The sequence below is a fragment of the Monodelphis domestica genome, chromosome 7 (genome assembly GCF_027887165.1).
Source record: "Monodelphis domestica isolate mMonDom1 chromosome 7, mMonDom1.pri, whole genome shotgun sequence".
NCBI lineage: Eukaryota > Metazoa > Chordata > Mammalia > Didelphimorphia > Didelphidae > Monodelphis > Monodelphis domestica.
The window spans coordinates 116,186,815-116,207,467 of record NC_077233.1 but is presented as its reverse complement, the minus strand read 5'-3'; the positions used below and the strand labels follow the sequence as shown (position 1 = coordinate 116,207,467).

The 20,653-nt window shown below is 36.9% G+C and overlaps 1 non-coding gene across 1 annotated transcript; it reads right to left on the bottom strand.

The window, feature by feature from the left end:
• Positions 1 to 1,021: 1,021 nt before the first annotated feature.
• Positions 1,022 to 1,093, bottom strand: TRNAH-GUG (transfer RNA histidin (anticodon GUG)). Its single transcript has one exon. It is a non-coding gene; the product is annotated as a tRNA-His (tRNA).
• Between the last annotated feature and the right edge of the window lie 19,560 nt (positions 1,094 to 20,653).

Below are 20,653 nucleotides of genomic sequence, written 5' to 3'. Positions count from 1 at the left end.
AACCCATACCACTGGGAACATTCGTGTATTTCAACCTTATATCATTTCCATTTTTGTCACACAAAAAAGAACAAAAACAGGATTTTTCTAGTTCATCTAGGAAGCAGATGCTAACCACACTCTAAAGTGTTTCCTAATGATGCCTCGTTTAATACAGAGGGGCTCTATTTTAGAGCAATAAAGCTTATTATAACATACCTCCATTTCATATTTTAGGGTTGTAATAGTCATTCTTACAAGTCCTGGAGGAAGGCCCATGAAGCAATGTTAACTCATATTAATTTGCTATTTAGCCTGTTATAATGCAAATCTCTGTCTCATGGAAAACATTATTTTAAAAAAAGTTTCACCATATATGGATGTTATTTATTGCTCGATTCTCATTGTCTCCTTATAACATGCCCTTGATCAGGCCCAAATGCCCATTTTGGAGATTTTTCCGTTTGAGCAACAACTGGCTTCTTATATTATCCACTGATGCAGGAAAGTTAAATTACAGCCAGTTCATATCATAGAAACAAAGTGTTTCCTGCAATTACTGATAAGGGACAGTTCATTTTCTCTCTGTCATCCTGCAAAACCCTCCTAACAATTCATGCCTGGTTAAACAGGATTTCCACATCTACCGCTGACATCTTTCCAAGTAATTCAGGGTTGTTATTACTGTACAGTTCTGGCAAGGCTCAAAAGCAAGCAGACTTGACTAGGCTGCTCAAAGCAGAGCTTAAGTAGTTGTAATTAATAATAATTACATGCCCACTACACTCCAGTTTTATCACATTATCCATCAATGCAAATAAAAAGGCATATATATATTTTACATATATATGTACACACACACACACACACACACGCACACACAGTTGCCTTAACCTCAGTGGAACACGAGCGCTTCCAAGCCATCTGTAGAAACGTTTAAATATCGCTTCAAGTTGAGTAAATCGTTATTACTTGCTTTACTACAAAGTTATGCTTTTTGCAACTGTATCTAATCTCGGTAAAAGTAGCACTCGTCCTACCCTGCCGTGACTCGGATTCGAACCGAGGTTGCTGCGGCCACAACGCAGAGTACTAACCACTATACGATCACGGCACGCTACAGGAGGGCTGACGGTTTGGGACCTTGCAATACTCTTCCAATATCAAAGTCTGTGGAAACAGTGCCATCTGTTGCCCATATATATACGTTCCCTGAATCTAATTGCAAAAATCTTTCTCCTACACACCTGCCTCTCTAAAAAACTGCTTTCTAAGGAACCCCAAATAAACAAATAAATAAAAGTAAAAAACCTCAGAAAACTTTTACAAAAATCGTGGGGAATTGAAGGAAATTATGTGATTGGAAAAAGTCATAAATCACCTAGAATCTGCCTACATGTCTGATACCTGTTTTCCAGAGGTGTGAGAGATTAGCTAGTGCAGCTCCCTCATTTGACAGGCACTTTACAAAATGGAAGTAATGTTATAGTGATTCACTGAAGATGATATAGGAGAATATAGTGCAAACAAGGAACTATGATCTTTTTCATGAATATTCTCTACTCTCTGTCTCTCTGTCTCTGTCTCTCTCTGTCTCTGTCTCTCTGTCTCTGTTTCTCTCTCTGTCTCTGTCTGTTTGTCTGTCTCCTCTCCAACAGGGGTTTGTTTGTTGGTTTTTTTTTCCCCCATTGGATCCCCAGCATCTACTATAGTATCTGAAACATCAATCAATCAACCCCTCAATTAACCAGCATTATTTGTCTACTATTTGACAGATTATGCATCATATGCCGTGCTTGACTTGAAGACTCTCAAATTCTAATAAAAAAAAATCCCTGTCCTCAAGGAACCTATAGTTCACAAAAAAGTATATGTAAAATATGTACAAGATAAGTATAAGGTAATTTGGATTGAGAGAGGAGAGGAAGGGAAGGAAGGAAGGAAGGAAGGAAGGAAGGAAGGAAGGAAGGAAGGAAGGAAGGAAGGAAGGAAGGAAGGAAGGAAGGAAGGAAGGAAGGAAGGAAGGAAGGAAGGAAGGAAGGAAGGAAGGAAGGAAGGAAGGAAGGAAGGAAGGAAACATATGTAACATTTTCCCTTTGGTGCTTCTTTCACTGGTCTGGCTTCTCAGGCATTTTCAAAAAATTAAGAATGTGGCAAGGGGCAGCTAGGTGGCTCAGTAGATTGAGAACCAGGCCTAGAGATGGGATGTCCCCAGTTCAAATCAGACCTCAGATACTTCCTAGCTGTGTGACCACCCCGACCCCAACCCCTCATTGTCTACCTCTTACCCCTCTTCTGCCTTGGAACCAATACAAAGTATTGATTCTAAGACTGAAGGTAAAAGGTTTAAAAATCAAAAAGAATACAGCAGTCCTTCACCAACTGACAGGATATGAACAAACACTTTTCAGATGAAGAAATCAGTTATAAATAATCATATAAAAATATTCTAAATCACTCTTGATTAGAGAAATTCAAATTAAAACAGCTCTGAGGTACCTCATACCCATCAGATTGACCAATATGATATAGTAAAGGAAAGTGATAATTATTGGAAGGGATGTGGCAAAATTGGATCACTGATAGATTGTTGGTGGACTTGTGAACTCATCCAATCATTCTGGAGAGCAATTTGGAACTATGCCCAAAGGGCTATAAGACTGTGCCTACCCATTGATTCTGTAATAACGCTACTGTGTCTATACACCAAAGAGATCAAAACAAGAGGAAAGGACCTACTTGTACAAAAATATTTATAGCAGCTCTTTTTGTGGTGGCAAAGAATTGGAAATTAGGGGGATTTCTATCAATTAGGGAATGGCTGAACAAATTGTGATAGATGATGGTGATAGAATATTATTGTGCTATAAAAATGATAAGCAGGATGATTTCAGAAAAAGCTGGAAAGATCTGCATGAACTGATGTAGTGATGCAAAGCAAAATAAGCAGAACTAGGAGAACACTGTACACAGTGACAGCAATATTGTACAGTGATCAACTGTGAAAGACAGCTACTCTTAGTGATATAATAATCTGGGACAATTCTGAAGAACTTGTGACAAAGAAAGAACTGTTGGAGCCAGATGTAGATCAAAGCACAGTATCTTCCACATTCATTTATTTACAGTTTTATATGAGTATTCTCAAATATTAATGACCAATATGGAAGTATGTTTCACATGATAATACATGTGTAATCCAGATCAAATTGCTTACTATCTCTGAGAGGGGGAGGGAAGTGAGGGGAGCAATATGGATCCTTTAATTTCATAAAATGTATTTGGAAAATTATTATTGCATATATAATTGGGAAAATAAAATATCTTTGCATAAAAAAGAAAAATGAAGTAAACTGAATGGGATGGACATAATTATGTCCAAAGTGTCTTCAGTTGGAGCCCATTTTCCTTGAGGTATGGGGTTTTAGAGAGGAGAATGAGTCCTTAGATATTGAAGAAAAATACTTGTAACTTATCTATTTTCTACATTATCTAAATAAATATCATTTTATTAAAAAAAGAATGTGGCTACCATAAAATGGGGGGTGAAGACTGGGGAACAATGGAGGGTGAGTAGATTTGTTTCACCATAAGGAAATCTAGTTCATGCTGAATTCAATTCAAGACATAAGCATTTATTAACCATGTGCAAAATATGGAAATAAAAAAACAAAAACTAAATAGCCCTTGCCCTCAGGGAGTTGATATTTGGTATGACTACTGAACCTAAATGAGAAAAATCTTCTGAAATATAACACTGTAGAATGAATGGGAAGGACTTTTCAAAACCCCAGCACATCTGGTCAGTCTCTATCACTAGCAAAATTAAAGTATCCTGTATAATGTTCCAAGAGTTGAAAGAGAACATTAGAACTCAAATACACAGAGACAATATTCCTGATATGCTGAGACTACTTCTGGTTTAATGAAGACTCCAGGTGTTTCTCCAGCTTGTTTGCTTGCTATCTGCCCTGAGAAGGTCTGGTAAGATATCTGACTTGGCACAGGGTAACAAAATTATAATCCACCCTGTAAATTAGTACCAATAACTCCAAAGCTTTTGTTGAGATGGTCTTGCCAAATATGTGACAATTGGCTAAGGCACCAGATGCCACTCTCCTTGCCTAACCTTATCTAATCTCCTTATCTAACTTAGCCTCCTCATCTCTTACCCCATACATTCAAACATATATTGAAGGCTTTTGCAGAAAACCTCAGCTTTTCATCTCAAAATTTACAGGTCTCCAAACCTCTCCTGTCAGTTTCCTTTACTCCAATTGTTTTCTCACCCCAATTCCAATATTCCCATTCAATAATTCAATTCTATTGTTTTAACCATGGAAGACTGTCAACTAGTTGCAATGCTGTGGAAAGAACAAGCTGTATTTTATAGCAGAAGACAAGTTCAAATGCTGCCTTGAAAACCCATTACCTATGAGACCATGGGCAGTGATCTGGCCATTCTGAGTCTTAGTTTCTTCTTAGCTCAAGCCCTCATTACCTCTTGCCAAATTATTGCAATGACCTTATAATTAATATCTCTGCTTCAAATTCTCCTTATTCTAGTCCAATTTACACAGTGCTGTTGAAATAATTTTTGTAGTCTACAATGTCTCATGTGACTCTCCTATTCAATTAGTGACTTCTTATCCTCTGTTTAGCTTTTAAAGCCCTTTATAACATGCCCTTCTCTGGTTTTCTTAAATCACACTCTACCTCTTTGCCTTTGTATAAATTTCCCTCATCCCTGGAATTCAATCCCTCTTTACCTCTACCAGCTCAAGTACCAACTTAGGCATTCAGCCATTCCTGATCTTCTCCACCTACTTGTTGGGAAACCCCCCACATTACCTTGTTATTATAATATATATATTATATATATAATAACTAAGGTTACAAATAACCTTAGTTATTTAACTAACTTGTATATATTTGTACGTATTAATTTTATACCTATGCTATCTATTTTCTATGCACTTATATTGGCTCCATTAATATGTGAGCCCTGTTCATTTCTTTGTACTTATATCTACCTGATCCCAAGAAGCTCATTGTTGGGAAATCTTCATCATCCTGTATGATGCCATGAGCCTAAGGACTCCACCTTACCACTGCTCTCTGTCCCTCTGATTGGTGGGTAAGACTATGAACTCTAAAAACTCCAATTAGGAGAAGGAGCTCAACTCAGAACATCTCATTTCTTACCAAGCTTCAGCAGTACTTTGGGACTTCTCTGAATACTCCACTTGGTCCTCTTGTCATATAGCTTTTCTTCTAAACCAACCATTAAATGCCCTTGCTTTTCAGCTTCCCTTTGTAAGGTCTTTGAGAGCAGGGATTGCCTTTCTTTCTTTTTTTTTATATTTGTATTCCCAGTCCTTAATACAGTGCATGGAACATAATTGGTACTTAATAAATGTTTTATTTGGGGGGATACCTCTGTGTATTGAGAGCCAGGTTTAGAGACAAGAGGTTCTGGGCTCAAATCTGACCTGAGACATTTCCTAGCTGTGTGACCCTGGGAAAGTGACTTAATCCCAATTGTCCAGGCCTTACCACTCTTCTGCCTTAGAACCAATTGGTTCTAACACTGAAAGTATGACTTTTAAAGCAATAAAAATACAAATAAATAAATGTTTTATTGACTGATAGTACCTGGAACAGAGTAGGTACATAATAAACAGCTGATTGATTAATCTAAAAAATAAGGACAATAATGCTTTCTCAGGGATGCTATAAAGATATAATGAGATCATGCATGTAAATTGTATGCCTTAAAGGGCCATATAAATATTCTTTATTATCAATGTTACTATCTCTTATGAATTTGAAGCATTTTTTTCTGAAGATATAAAAAAAAAAGTTCTCTTACTCCTAAACAAGAGTATGGGAAATTCTTTTAGTAGGGAATTTGTAATAATAACTACAACAACTTAAGAAAGCAGAAATTAAGTTTTGTAGCTTAATAGGGTTTCATAGCTAATAAATATCTGAGGACAGATTTGAACTCAGCACTTCCTGAATGTAGGTCCAATATGCTACCAATTGCATCACTTAGCTACCTCTGGGAAAAGGGCAAACCAAATATTAAGTATAGTAATAATTTGGGAACCTATATACTTAAAGGTTTGAACATAATGAGAACTGGTGCACACCAGTGTAGGACCTGCCTAGCTACAAAAGGGCAAAAGCTTTATTCTAGAATATTTAATATTCCACATATTTAGCAATGGAAATCAGACTAGCTAACTTCCAATACTCTTTCTAACTCTAAAAATATGACTGAATAAATGACTTGTCCTTCTTTTTGACCTCCTCATCTTGTAGCTGCATTTTTAAAAATGTTACTCCCACTCTGACCAAGGCAAAGTAGATGGACCTGTTGCTAGCTCATGTCCCACAATGCCTCCCTACCCTGTCAAAAATACAACTGCATAAATACAGGATTGACAACAGCTCTTGATAGTAACTCAAGTGATAAAGAACAAAGAGAATTTATTGACTGCAACTTTAATATAAATTAACAATGTGAACATGTTTGATTTTTAAAGGCTAATTTTAGACTGTTAATAGAAGTATAATGTACAGATCACTGGAAGTGATAATTTCAAAGTAGTTTGGACTCACTACTCAGATTCTACTGGAGAGTTTTCAAAATTCTGAATACCATATTATAAGAGAGATATTACTGAATTGTATCATATCTGGAGATGGTTGACCTGGCTGGTGAAATAGCTGGAAATAATATTATATAACAATTGTCTAGGGAACTTGGGACTTTTATTTTTGGACATTTTTATTTAATTAATTAATTTAGAATATTTCCCCATGATTACAAGATTCATGTTCTTTCCCTCCCCTCCCTCTCCCCCCTTTCCGTAGCTGACACTCAATTCTACTGGGTTTTACACGTGTCATTTATCAAGGTCTATTTCCATATTATTGATATTTGCCCTAGAGTGATCATTTAGAGTCTATATCCCCAATCATATCTCCATCGAACCATGCAATTCTGTTCTCACAGTTCTTTCTCTGGATATAGATAGTGTTCTTTCTCATAAGTCCCTCAGAATTGTCCTGGACCATTGCATTGCTGCTAGTAGAGAAGTCCATTACATTTGATTGTGCCACAGTGTACCCATCTCTGTGTATAATGTTCACCTGGTTTTGCTCCTTTTACTCTGCATCAATTCCTGGAGGTCATTGGGACTTGGGAATTTTAGATCAAGAAAGAGATTAAGAGTAGGGCCTTTATATCAGTGAAAGGTTTTACAGTGGAAGAGGGAGAAAATTTGTTCAGGAATGAATTGGTGTAGTTGACCTCCAAAGTCCTTCTTTTTTCATTCTGAAATTCTTTATTGTATCATTGGATCAAGGTCTTCTTTGGGTTCAACATGGATTTTTTCAAACTAATGATCCCACATCCTCTCCAGTTTCCTTCCATACTATTCCCTCTTCTTCTTTTCCAGTTCCTTCTGTCTCTGTCCCATGAAAGCTGAGAGCTGCTTTGCTCAGTCTATAGAGGGCAAGGCAGGCTAAGGAAGAAAATTTGATATTTTACAGGTCTGGGACATATTTTGAGTTGAGAAACACTGAACTGGTCCAATCTTCCAACCCAAACAGGAATCCTATGCACAATCATTCCCTAAAAGCATTATCCAGATTCTGTTTGAATACTTTTATTATGGTACTATCTAACAAGGTTACTACCTTGAACTCGCCATTAGATAATTTTTCTTTATATTAAATGGAAGCCTGCTTTCCTATTACTTCCATTCCAATTTTTTCCTGTGGAACCCTATAAAATGAATCAATCTCTCACATGATATACCTTCAAATGCATAAAAATAACAATCACATCCTTTCTAAGTCTTATCTTCACCAGGCACAATATTCCTAGTTATTCTTTTTTGCAGTGAAAAAAAAATGAGGTTCACTAAGATTCTATAGCTAGCAAGGTCAGAGGTAGAATTTAAACTTAAATCACCCTGGTTTCAGATCTGGAACTTTATCTACTATTCTACCAAATTGCTTCTGATTGCCTTAACATGTGGCATGGTTTCCAGATCCCTTAACATTCTATTAGATTCCTTCCCTCTAGATTTGTTCTGGACCTATTTCTCTTGAAACGAGTTCTAGAACTGATTCAGTATTCCATATTTGCTACGACCAATACTGATCATTCATTCATTCAATAATATTAAGTACCTACTAAATGAGAAACATTATACCATTTGCAATTCAATTCAAGGGGAAGATACAAAATTCAGATGAAACAGTCTTTATAATCAAGTCTCACAGGGGATAATACAAAAGAGATTTATATATTATAATATGCTATATTATATATACACAGGAATATAAAATATAATGCATAGTACTATGTGATTAGTGCCATAGAGAATCCCAAACTAAGCCCATAGTGGGTTTCAGGGAGCCCTGCACAGAGATTTTGAGTTGGTCTTGAAAGATGGACTAGACCAAGTATATGCAAAGGAACATAGATCTAGAGCTTGGAGGATGTTCAAATGTTACCTAGTCCAACCCCTTCATTTCACAAAATCAAGACCCAGAGAGGTTGAGCTTTTTGCCCAAAGTCACACAGGAAGTAAATATCATAGGCAAGATTTAAATCCAGGCTCTCTGACTCCAGTGCTGGTATTCTTTCCATTGTATGGCATTGCCTCCAAGAGGCAATTTAGTTTTGAATCTACTGATAGATTAATTCTCCAGATATCTGAAAGAGAAGAGGATAACAAACACATCGAGTAAAATTTCAAACAGATCTTATTATTACAAGAAAAGATGAATTGGAAAATACCTGCAACTACTGGCCCATATACCTACTCTTCCATCTCCATACAATGTTTATGAGAATAAACTATGAGTGTATCCAGGACATCCTTGATGAAAGTAAGAGTATGACAGGCAGACTCTGCCAAATGATATTCTTCAATAGTTTATATCCTTAGAGGCACGCAATTGACTGAAAGGCATAAGAAACAAAAAAATCCCACTGAATTTATTGTTTGCTGACTATATTTTTAAAGCACTTGGTCTCTTGCGCATATATACAATTCCTTGAAAGATGTAAGCTCAGAGATAACTTGGTTTGATAGCTCCCATTTGAGTTTATTAATACCAACCAAGGCATTAAACAAAGAGATGTATATTTAGCAAAGGTATTTGCTACCACAATGAATTGCCCTGGTGAAGATTCTATGCAGATTCCAAGCAGAAGAGAAATTCCTTATGGATGGTGAGTTCTTCTTGGCATTGATTGCAAAGGCCTAGGATATTGCAGTGTTCCCTAAATTATCTCAATAATGACTCAAAGGTATTTGAAAAAAATTATCCATATAGGAAAAAACAAGACCTTTTGCCCAGACTATGCTATGCACTTGGACAGACAGCCCTTAGAAATGAGTCATCACTACATATATCTGAGATAGGCACTACAGATGGAAAAGGAACTGGGTCCAGAATGGAAGAGGAGGAGTTGAGTAGCCTAAATTGCCTTTGGAAGATTGTGTGGTGCTTTTAATTGGTCCTAATTTCTCCCTTAAAGAAAAGCCTATCTCTTAAATACCAATATGCTTCCATAATGATGTCAATATGGTCATGAGTCATGGAATAGCACAGTCTCTGAGGATTAAAGTTGCAGCTTACCCAAAGTGCAATGAATAATGCCATGGGATAGGACTATGGAAAGATGGGGAGGATTATGAGTAGATTATAATACACATGAAGTATAAAGGATGACTGGAAAAGGAGGTGGACCTATTATATAGCAAGAGTAAGGGATAACAGATGGGTAGACTGTACACTCCAGTGATATCCAAGAAATGCTGGAAGATGTAAAAGAGGACTCCAAGCACATTTGGTTGGACCTTCCACTCCATCTTGAGTATTTATCAGAGGGCATAGAAAAGAAGATTGCACAGGATAAGCACATGTAGATGGGTTGCAATCTGTACCTCATGTCATTTGGGATCAAAGAGCTATGGAATATTGAAATCAATATCTCTTTTTCTCATCAGACTGTTTCATTTGGATGGGAGAGTTGAAGTGATAGAGGAGGCATAGTGAATGTCACAGGTCTGCCACTGGGCGCAAGGCCAATAGCAGTCATCATCTGGGTTTGGTGTTGGACTAGTGCCCAGGATTCAGACAAAGACAAGTTGGGAACCCTCATGCAGAGAAGGCCCCAGTTTCTCTTCCACACAGTAGCCTTCCCTCCATCCTCCATTGACTGTAACATCAGGAGAGACTCAATCATGCTCCCCTCCTGTGCCCTCTATATATTACAAAAACTCCATGTTCTTTCCGGCAAATTCGATTCATTCAAGAGGAGTCCAGACTGCCCAAACAAGACCCTGTGGCTGAATAGAGGAGATGAGGAGCCAGCAGTTGAAACCTGAGGGGATAATAGTTCTAATTTTCTAAAACTGATATCCATAACAACAACAACAATAATAACAACAAAAAGTCCAAAAAGCAAATGGTTTCTGATTAGATCCTTTCCTGAAAGCTGCCTACATTGATAACGGGATCACTGTATGCGCTCAGTCTTAAATGTAAGATAAAATGAATATTTTCACAAAGCCTATAACACAAAATGCTTAACAGTTTACATTTGCAATAGTAAACTGCCTAAAGTAATTTTTTCCCCTCCCTGCTTATTAATGAATTCCATTTTACCAAGCCCAAATCTTGCTGTGGGGAAGCTGGGGAAAAAAAGGTGGTGGAGTGAGGAGGGGTAGGGGCTTTGTTGGTTGGTGGTTTTAATTTTTTGCCTGAAGGCACCATTAGAAAAACTCCAGATGCACAGAGTTCTAATAGAATTCTGCATCTGACATAGCCCCCTGGAATACACTGGCCTAACCTTTATGATCGGGGAGCCCAGGCCTCCATTTGGAAGGCTTGTTAGGGAGGGCTGGTCTATTAACGATAATGTGCCGCAGTACCAGAAGCACTGGGGACAGCTGAAGGGCTCAGGCTGCTGAGAATGAGGGCAAAGCTCATAGGAATTGTGGTAAATTTCAAATCACCCTCCCTCCTCCTCTGTCCTCAGGAAGGAAATGGTTAGTGAAGGTAGAGTGGTATCAGAACTGTAGGAGACCAAATAAGGTGCATATTTGTCCTTTAGCTTCTCTCTTTTTAATTGGAAAAACAAACACAAGATCTGCACTAAATAATTGTGTGAAAATGGGCAAGAACTTTGATCTCTCTGAGCTTCCGTTTACTCTTCTGTAAAACTGGGGTGATAATACCCCAACTCTGACTCACAAGATTGTCATCAGACTCACAACTCTGTAGAGTGCTAGAATAATTGGTGGCAATAATATTATTATTCCCATTTTACAGATAAAGAAATTTAACTTCAGAAAGATGAAGGGATTTGCCCATAGTCACAGAAGGCAGTGAATCCCTGAGATAGTATTCAAACTCAAGTCTCATTCCAACAGGCTGTGCCAGGTTCCCTCCCAGTAACAATACTCCTATCACCCACATCCCTGGGGCTTTTTAGGGGAAAGTTGTTTTAAATATTCTTTAAGTGTATGGAAGTAGGAGCTAATGTTGAAGTGAAAAACCCTCTCTGGTGAAGGTGATTTGCAGTTGGAATCTGCCTTTGGGACAGAAAGATGCCTTGACTCCTAAGCTTGCCATGTACTGGTGGGCCAGGATAGAGGTGATGGGAAGAGTTTTGGAAAGAGGAAACAAGGAACTAGCAAGGGAAAAAAAAAGGTGCTCCAAATTTAGCATCAGGATTGGCATCTATTGAGAGATAAACTGGGAGACACAGGTGTCTTCTAGCTTGTTTCTTCTTCCTTTAGCATTCAGTTTAGATCCCATTTACCTATTATAAAATCTCTCTGGTCTGTAGAGATGCTAAGCTATGTATTTATTTAAACCTTACAAATAGGGAGAGGATAAAGGAGAGAATTATGTTATATTTTAGGGAGATTTACGGCTTGATCAGTGAGAGTTGATCTGGGATGAGGAAAGAGGCTTAAAGATATTACCACAAAGTAGGAGAGAAATAATATGACTGTACAAGCTTGGCATACTCTTGGATTCAGATATTCAAAGAAGTAAATGACAAGACCAGGGAGTAACTCAAGAGTAAACTCATGTTCATTTTCCAAACATGGCTTCCATTCTTGGGCATCTTCATTCTAAAGGAAGGCCATTCACCTGAGAGAGGAAAAGGATGAAAGAAAGCCAAGCTTCCACAACAACAGAGAATTTTCCCCAGGGCACTGGTACTTCAGCCAGACATACTCAATAGCATCACCTTTATGCCTGCACAGGAATCTAATTTAATCTGTATTCTTAATAAAGGCTGACAAGAACACCAGCCAATTGCAGTTCAGAGACAACACATTGAAAGGATATTTTTTGGTCTAGGTCAGTCATGAATAGATTATAGCAACACTGTGTGAGAACAGGGTAGGGATGGTGAAGGAAATTGCCAGGTAAACTGAGAAATAGCAGGATTCATGGTAGGACCAAGAATCAGTACGGAAGGATTAATCCATGTAGGGTACTGCTAGGATAAGCAGTTGAGGAGGGCTATGAAGGTTAATTAGAAGCCCATCCATAAAATGCCACAGGATCTAGTGGTTAGAAGGTTGTAGGGTTTGGGGAGGGGCTCAGAAGACAAGAGTATAGAAAACAGGTGATACCAAAGAAGGACAAATAACAGAATTAGAATCAGATAGATCTTAATAGTCATGGTTCATTTCTACCTCCAATCAAGCTATCCCCCCCCCCACACACACACACACATCTTACCTTCCTGTTGAAGAAGCCAATTGAAATGTCATGGAATAATATCATTTTTAGGTTGTTCATAGGCTCATGATGAGTTATAAGGGTCATAAGGCCATCTGGTACTCTCCCCTCATTGTGCAGATGAGGAAACTGGACCCTAGATAGTTTAAGTGATTTCTACAAAGTCACAGTGATGCTGTACAGCAAGGACAAGATTGGAAACTATATCTTTATGGGGCAGACACCGGAAAATAACTCTTTTCTATGGTGACTGATATTTATACAAAAAACACAACAAAATCACCTCATTGATTAGCTCTAAATATTTCAAGGAGCGTTTTTAAGGCGTTGATGATGGATTTCATAAATGTATGTGCACTAGATGTACCAGGTTGTTCTAGATTCTTTAAAAGTTTATTTAACTTCCTTATGTGCCAGCTATTCCATATTCTAGCTGACCACAAGGAAACATTGTGAGTAAAAATGACAAAAACTTAGAATTGTCTAAAAGAATATAAAATATGTTCATGTTGCTACTTTTATCATCATAATTATCATCACCATTAATCTGTAAGATCAAGATTAAGCTTACCAGGTAAAGGCCAGATTTCCATCCCAGGAAATTCTAGGACCATAAAGTTACCTAGGATGAAAATCTGGCCCCTTGAGAGTTTCCCTTTAATTATCATCAGTGCTTAGAGTAGGATGGAAAAAAGGGGGGAAGGGGAGGGAGAACCACTCTAATTGAATGTAGGATAAACTATTCATTAGCAAGCCAAATAGCTACAACATTTAATAACCTGCAATGCCTCATGGAAAACTAAGAAATTGGCCAAGAGTAATTGAAGTTTGTGATTCTCCAAACTGTTATATAAAGCAAGGCTTGGCAAGGATCAGTGGGTCTGCACCAATTTTAATTGCATTTTTAAAAAATTCTGGATAGAGATTGCCTTTCTCCACTCATTATTTATATAGTGAAATCCCTTTATGGTGAACCTTACTTACAGTGAAATCCTATGCAGCAGCTTGTAAGGTTCAATGCAAATGGGACCTATGTATACTGAAACTCAAATCCAATGAAGCATATATGATTGGAGCCATTTTGTTTGACCCCCTTTTAACCTACTACCTTCCATCTACTTGTACTTTTTAGTTCTTCATGCTACTCCTATTCTTCCTTGAGGTATTCAGGAGACTCTTTGGCCCATCATCAACATTAAAGGTGCTCAGTAAGAGTGTATGAGAAGAATAGTTATCCATTTGTTTATGGTCCCTGGAAGAAGATCTACCTGGACATTAAATACAAAATGGTAGGGATAATCTCAAAGTCAAAAGGAACCTAAAATAACATGGAGTCCTACACACACCTAAAAAAGAATCCCTCCTTTTACATCCCTGACAAATAATCTTCCCAAAGTAGCCTATTTAATTTAAATTGAAATTAAATATGCCTTTCTTTAAGGCCTCTAGAGGGTACAGTGGATAGAACACCTGGGTCTTGCATCAAGAAAACCTGAGTTAAAATCTATCCTCATATGTAAGTTGTATGGTCTTGGGCAAGTTAATTAACCTGTTTACCTCAGTATCCTCAACTGTAAAATGATAGTAACACTTACCCTCTAGGGTTGTTGTTGGGGGGTCAAATAAGATAATATTTCTAAAATGTTCAGTATAACACTTAGCACATAGGATGTGTACAGAAATGATTATTATTCGATAACTCATAGAATGTCAGAATTGGAAGGAATTTTAGAGTCTTTTCCAACTCCCTCATTTCACAGATGATTGTACATTTTGCCAAATTAGTTTGAGAAATGTGCTCTAGCTGAGCTGTGTCAACAATTTCTTAAACTAAAGAAGTGACTCTAATGCTGGGAAGTCAGACACTGTGTTAGTTCCTGGTATTTTCAGGTACTTGGGTGTTTGGAAAGGTTGGATCCTGAGTTCTAGTTGCAGCTTTCATGCTATCTAAGTCTCTGACAGTGGGCAGGTAAAGAATTTAACCTCTTGAGGCTTCTGTTTCCAATAAAATGACAGAGTTGGCACTGATGATCCCTGGCCCCCCTTTATCTTAAAAATATCTCCTCTTTGGATTTTGTTGGCATTTCTCTCTCCTAATTCTTCTCCTCTATCTGACTTATCTCTTCAATTTCCATTGCCAGGTCATTTACTCATGTCCTGACCCAACCCCATGTGGACTGTTGATTTTGTTCTGGTAAGTAATCATATGAATGCTGAATGTTTTTCATCTGATTGACCACTAGATGGTAAATTCTTTTGACTGGTAACTCATGAAGATGATCCATGTGACCAGATCAGGAACAAATCATTTCAGCTTTTAGTGTTTAAGTGTCCTTGACTATAAATTGAGTGTCAGACTAGATGACCTATAAAGTCCCTTCTAGCTCTACATCTATGATTAGGACTTCTTAGGTTTTTGTGTATGCTATGAACCAATTTGGGAATTTGTTAAAGCTATAGAACCTTCTCAGCTTATGGCTTGTTGACCACCATAAGAATTGAAGGGAATGCTAAATTTTAGTTTGATGTTAGTGAAAATATAATGTTCCCCCATCCATGTTCATTGAACCTATGAAATTTATGAGGTTCATAGACTTTAGATTAAGAAGGTTGAACTAGACCATCTCTAAAGTCCCTTTCAGATCTGATTTTCTATGATAAGCAGTCACCCAAATAATTTTCATTGTATAGATTAGGTCACTGAGATAGGTATAGGTAGTACCTATGTGGTTAACTACTATTTCCTATACATATGTACACATAGAGTTCTTGAGTATTTGTAACATGTGCAATTTGGAAACAAACCAATATGCTTTAAGATGCTACAATGTAGATCTCAATTGTGTTGTTTTCCATGGACCTTTCCCCTTTGTGTAACAACCTGAAATAGCTTCCTATAAAATGGCAGAGCACTTGACATTGGACATAGTAAAATGACATTTATTAACTATATTTAGTTAACCTAAATAGGAGATAGATGGTGTATCTTTAAAGGTAATGTTGAAATATTACTAAGAATTCAAAGTTTACTCAGGTTAGCTGTAGGATGCATGTAATACATTTCTGCTTGCTTCATTTAACTATTGTACAATAAAATAATTCTTAATCAATGCTTCTGTTCAATCTGGTGAAAAGAAGGGATGACCTGGGAGTTTAATAGTGATCTAATTAAATTAATTATTTAATTTATATTTATTTTATTTTTATAATTATATATACACATATATAGTTATATAATTTATATTTTATTATAAAAATAAAAAATAATTAATTTAATTTAATTAAAAAATAAAATTAAAATGATGCAGTAAAAGTTATGTCTTGTGTGATATAATTAGCATCCCTTCTAATAACTCATTTTAATAACTCACATAGATTATTAAATGGAGTGTATTTTAAGAATACTTCAACTGGTTCCTTCTTCAACATGTATTTTAGTAAATTTACTCTTTAAGTACTTTTGTGTCAAAAACCATAGTCAGACATTTTAAGGAATGAGGATTTGAAATTAAACTGGATTGCCTTTCCTCCAACCTTCCTATCAACATTGTCTCCCTCCACCATCCCTACCACTCTAATATCAAATAAAATTCCGGTCCTGGCTCTTGCCATGAGAAGGAGATGAAGGACTTAATGAGGATAGAAAAAGCCATGTGAGGAAGGGGCAGGTTGCTATGGTACAAGTATGAGTAATTCTTTTTAAAATTTTATTCATTTCTTTTGTTTTTACATCAGCTTTATTTCCTAATACATCCCTGCTCCACATGGAGAATCAACCTTTACAATAAAGAAGAAAAAAAAGGTGGGACTTCTACAAGAAAACCAATATGTCAACAAAACCCAACACTATATGTAGCATCCAATATTTATAGTCCCTCCTCTCTGCAAAAAAAAGAAGGGAGGTATATTTCTTATGTATTCTTTCGGTCCAAGCTTTAGCATAATTACTGAATATTGAGTTTATTTTGTTGTTCTTTCTATTTACATTGTAGTTATTATTCATGTTCCTTGACTGGTTCTTCTCCCTCCACTTTTTGCAGAAGTCTTCTCATACTTCTCTGTATTCATTGTTTCTTAAGATATAGTTATACTCTATTGTGTGAATTAATTCACTGTTTCTTATAGCACAGAAATATTCTATAATACAAATGCAACACTATTTTTAGCCATTTCCAAATTGTTAGGAATATACTTTGTTTCCAGTTTTTTGCTACTGCAAAAAGTGCTACTGTAAGTGTTTATGAGGTTTTTTTTTTCTATCTTTGACCTCCTTGGAGAATATGCCCAGTATTAGGATCAAACAGTCACTTCTTTAGCATCATGCCAAACTGCTTTTTGGAAAGGTAGGACCAATTCAGACTTCAACCAACAATGTGTGCCACAATTCTTCCAACATTAACTTCTCATTTCTTATTCTCTTTGCTACTTTTCCAGGTGTGAAGTAGAAACCTGAGTTTTGATTTGCATTTTTTTTAATAGAAGTGACTTGGAGCAATCAATCAACAACCATTTGTTAAGTGCCTACTATATGCCAGATACTGTGCTAAACACTGGGGATACCAAAAAAGGCAGAAGGCAGTACCTGCCCTCAAGAAACTTACAATCTAATGGGGCAGACAACATGCAAACAAATATATACAAAGAAAGCTATGTACAGAATAAGTAGGGGATAATCAACTGGTCTGGAATGAACAGAGATTGGAGAAGGCTTCCTGTAGAAGGTTGGACTTTAGTTGGGACTTAAATGAAACCAGAAAAGTCAATAATTGTAGTTGATGGAGAGTGTTTCGGGCATGAAGCAAAGCCAGAGGAAATAATTGGAGTTGAGAACTGGAGTACATTGTTTATGGAAAAAACCAGGAGTCACTGGCTTGAAAAGTACATATTGGAGAGTAAGGCATAAAAAAATTGGGCAGATATGAGGGGGCTCCATTATGAAAGGCTTTGAATGCCAAACAGAGAATTTGTATTTGATCCTAGAGCCAATAGGGAGCTCCTGGAGTTTACTGGGTAGGGATGGGGCGACATAATCAAACCTGCACTTCAGAAAAATCACTTTTGTGGTTGAATGAGGATGGACATTAAGAGGGGAGAAATTCAAGGCAGACAGACCTACTGGGGGACTAGTATAAAAATTCAGACATAAGTAGAGTGGTGGCAGTGTAAGGAGAGTGAAGGGAGTACATGCAAAAGATTTTGAAAAGGTAAAATTGACTGATTTTGACAATGGATTTCATATGGGGAAGTTCATATTGACTCCTAGGTTGTGAGTCTATGAACTGGGAAGCTGGCATTGCCGTCTATGGTAATGGGGAAGGGAGGAGAGTTGAGGGGGAAAGAGAATGAGTTCTGTTTGGGATATAGTGAGTTGAAGATGTCTATTGGACATCCATTTCTAGATGTCTGAAAGGCAGTTGGAGATGAAAGATTGGAAATCAGGAGAGACTCTGGGAAAGAGCATGATATTTTATAAATAGTTCATAAGTACTCTTTTGAGAACTGTTTGTTCATATCCACTGGGGAATGACTTCAGGCACTGTGACATAAGAAATATAAAACTGGCCTCAAAGTCAGAAAGATTTGGTTTCAAGGCCTGTGCCATATACTGGCTGAGCAAGCCTGAGAAAATCATCTAAACTCTCAGTCCTCTAGACAACTCTCTTAAGACTAAGGTACAGAAGAGATAGCTAGCCTACATTAATAAAGGTGTTTCCTCACCTGGAAATTCCCTATTCCAAAGAAATCACACACCCAATCCCTAATTATATGAGTTCCTTCCCTATACTTCTTACACATGAGGCTCCTATCAGAAGAATTAGATGCAAATAATTTTTTGGAATGAGTAAATGCAGAAAGACTGACTTTTCTATGATCCAACTCTAGAAGCTTTCTTATTTCCTTGTACTTCCCTGACTGTATTTTGCATAAGTTGTGATATTTCTAAAGAGGCTTAAATGGAACTGGAGATGAGCCTGATTCTAGGTCTGTTTTCTAAGTATTTTTTTAACTAGATTTTCAAATATAGTCTTGACCTGTCTTGTCTGGTCAATCATAAATTCACCTATTTTGGTGCAATTTGTAAATGCATGAAACTTATTGGTGTTACTATATTTCGAGTTTCATCAAGTCTTGTCTAAACAACAGCAATGGAATTTATTTTCCACTGGATCCTCGAGTTCAGATCATAGTAAACAAACAAAGCACTTCACTGTGTTTTCCAAGTAACATAAATTAGCTACAGTGTTTGTTTATAGTTGAAGCTGTAGGTGCCCCTTTTTAGGCAATAGTTTTGAGAATTTATGTGTTGTAGCCTGCTCACATCCACCATATGCCTCTCTCTTGCCTTTGGAGTGATTCTCATTTTAAACTTTTCAAAGACTATTGTGGTCCATGGCTTGAATCCATGTAATGATGCTTTTAGAATATTAGTATTAAAAGAGATGCATTAATTTCAAGGAGAAGGTTGGAATCATTAAAAGAGCTTTATGTTTTCCCAAGTCACAAAGCCTAGAGAATAACTCTAATGAGGAATATAAGCCAAGAAATGAATGATTGAGAAAGAAGATGGGTTAGGTTGATCACATAGCAAAAGCAAGGAAAGCAAACAGAGATCTTGTGTTCCACTGGCATCCTTTCCATGTAAAGAGAAATTGAGGAAGGCTCTCAGAATGTTGAGTATATGATGGATCTCTGGTAGTTAATTTATGGAGGACATGGAAGAGTAGGCAAGTATGGGATAAATAGTAATCTCCTCCATTGGAAAGATATTTCATATTTATGAGTGTTCAGATTCATCTGAATATTTGCATTTAGAGAATTATGAGTAGTGGCCAGAGGGATGCAGCACAATAATATTTAGCCATTTTCAACTTTAAGAACAGAATAAGGGAGTCAGGGTAGTAAAAAAGGAAAGCCCATTGGAGCAGGAGTCAGAGGTTGAATCCTAGTTCTTCCATTTACTAGTTGTACAACTGTCGGCTTGACATTTTACTTCTTGGGGTCTTGGATTCCTCATTTACAGAATGAGGGGATTTAACAAGAAAAGTGTTCAGATTTTTTCCTGCTCCCAGTCTAGGATGCTGTGATGAATCTGAGGCAACACATTTAAATGGTGGGTTACATATCTAGAGTTAGAAGTTACCTTGACAACCATTTAGTAATCAAAAATTTTCATATTTACTTCTGAGAATCCTGAGGCCCAGAAAGGTCACAAATTGCAAATGGTCACACAGTATATTGGAGTCACTACAGAGGTGGTAGGACTGGCCCTTCATCCATGTCAGTTTTGACTCTCATGTGAATAGTACTCAGTGATATTTTCATGAATTATATTAAAATGACATTCATGTTTATCAATAATTCAAGAGAAAAAGTGTTTTTGGAGCATCTATAGGGTAAAGATTGCTCAAGATTTTGTCAAGAGAGATACAAAAATATAAGCATGCTCAAAAATTAATTCATTATATGCACACATAACATTAGGCAAAACAATGTTACTATAGAGAGTTTGCTCATATTGTTCTGTGGCCAACAGATTTGCATCTTGGGTGACTGGCTGAACTATGTTCCATGACATTTTGCAGTATCTTGGGTTTGGTTCCATTTAATTCAATAAATATTAATTAAGCATTTGTGTGTAGGGTAGTATGCTAGGCACTGGATACACAAAGATAGATCTAGCCTGAACTTTTTTCTCAAGGAACTGAAAGGTTAATGGGGGTGAAGATTAAAGAATGAGTTCACAAATAATTCATTTCAACATATGTTCATTGTATCTGTGACATATCATTGTGCTAGGTAATGGAAATATAAAGACAAAAATAAAACGATTCTCTCAAAAATATTATATTCAACCAGGAAGAATCTACATGCCTGT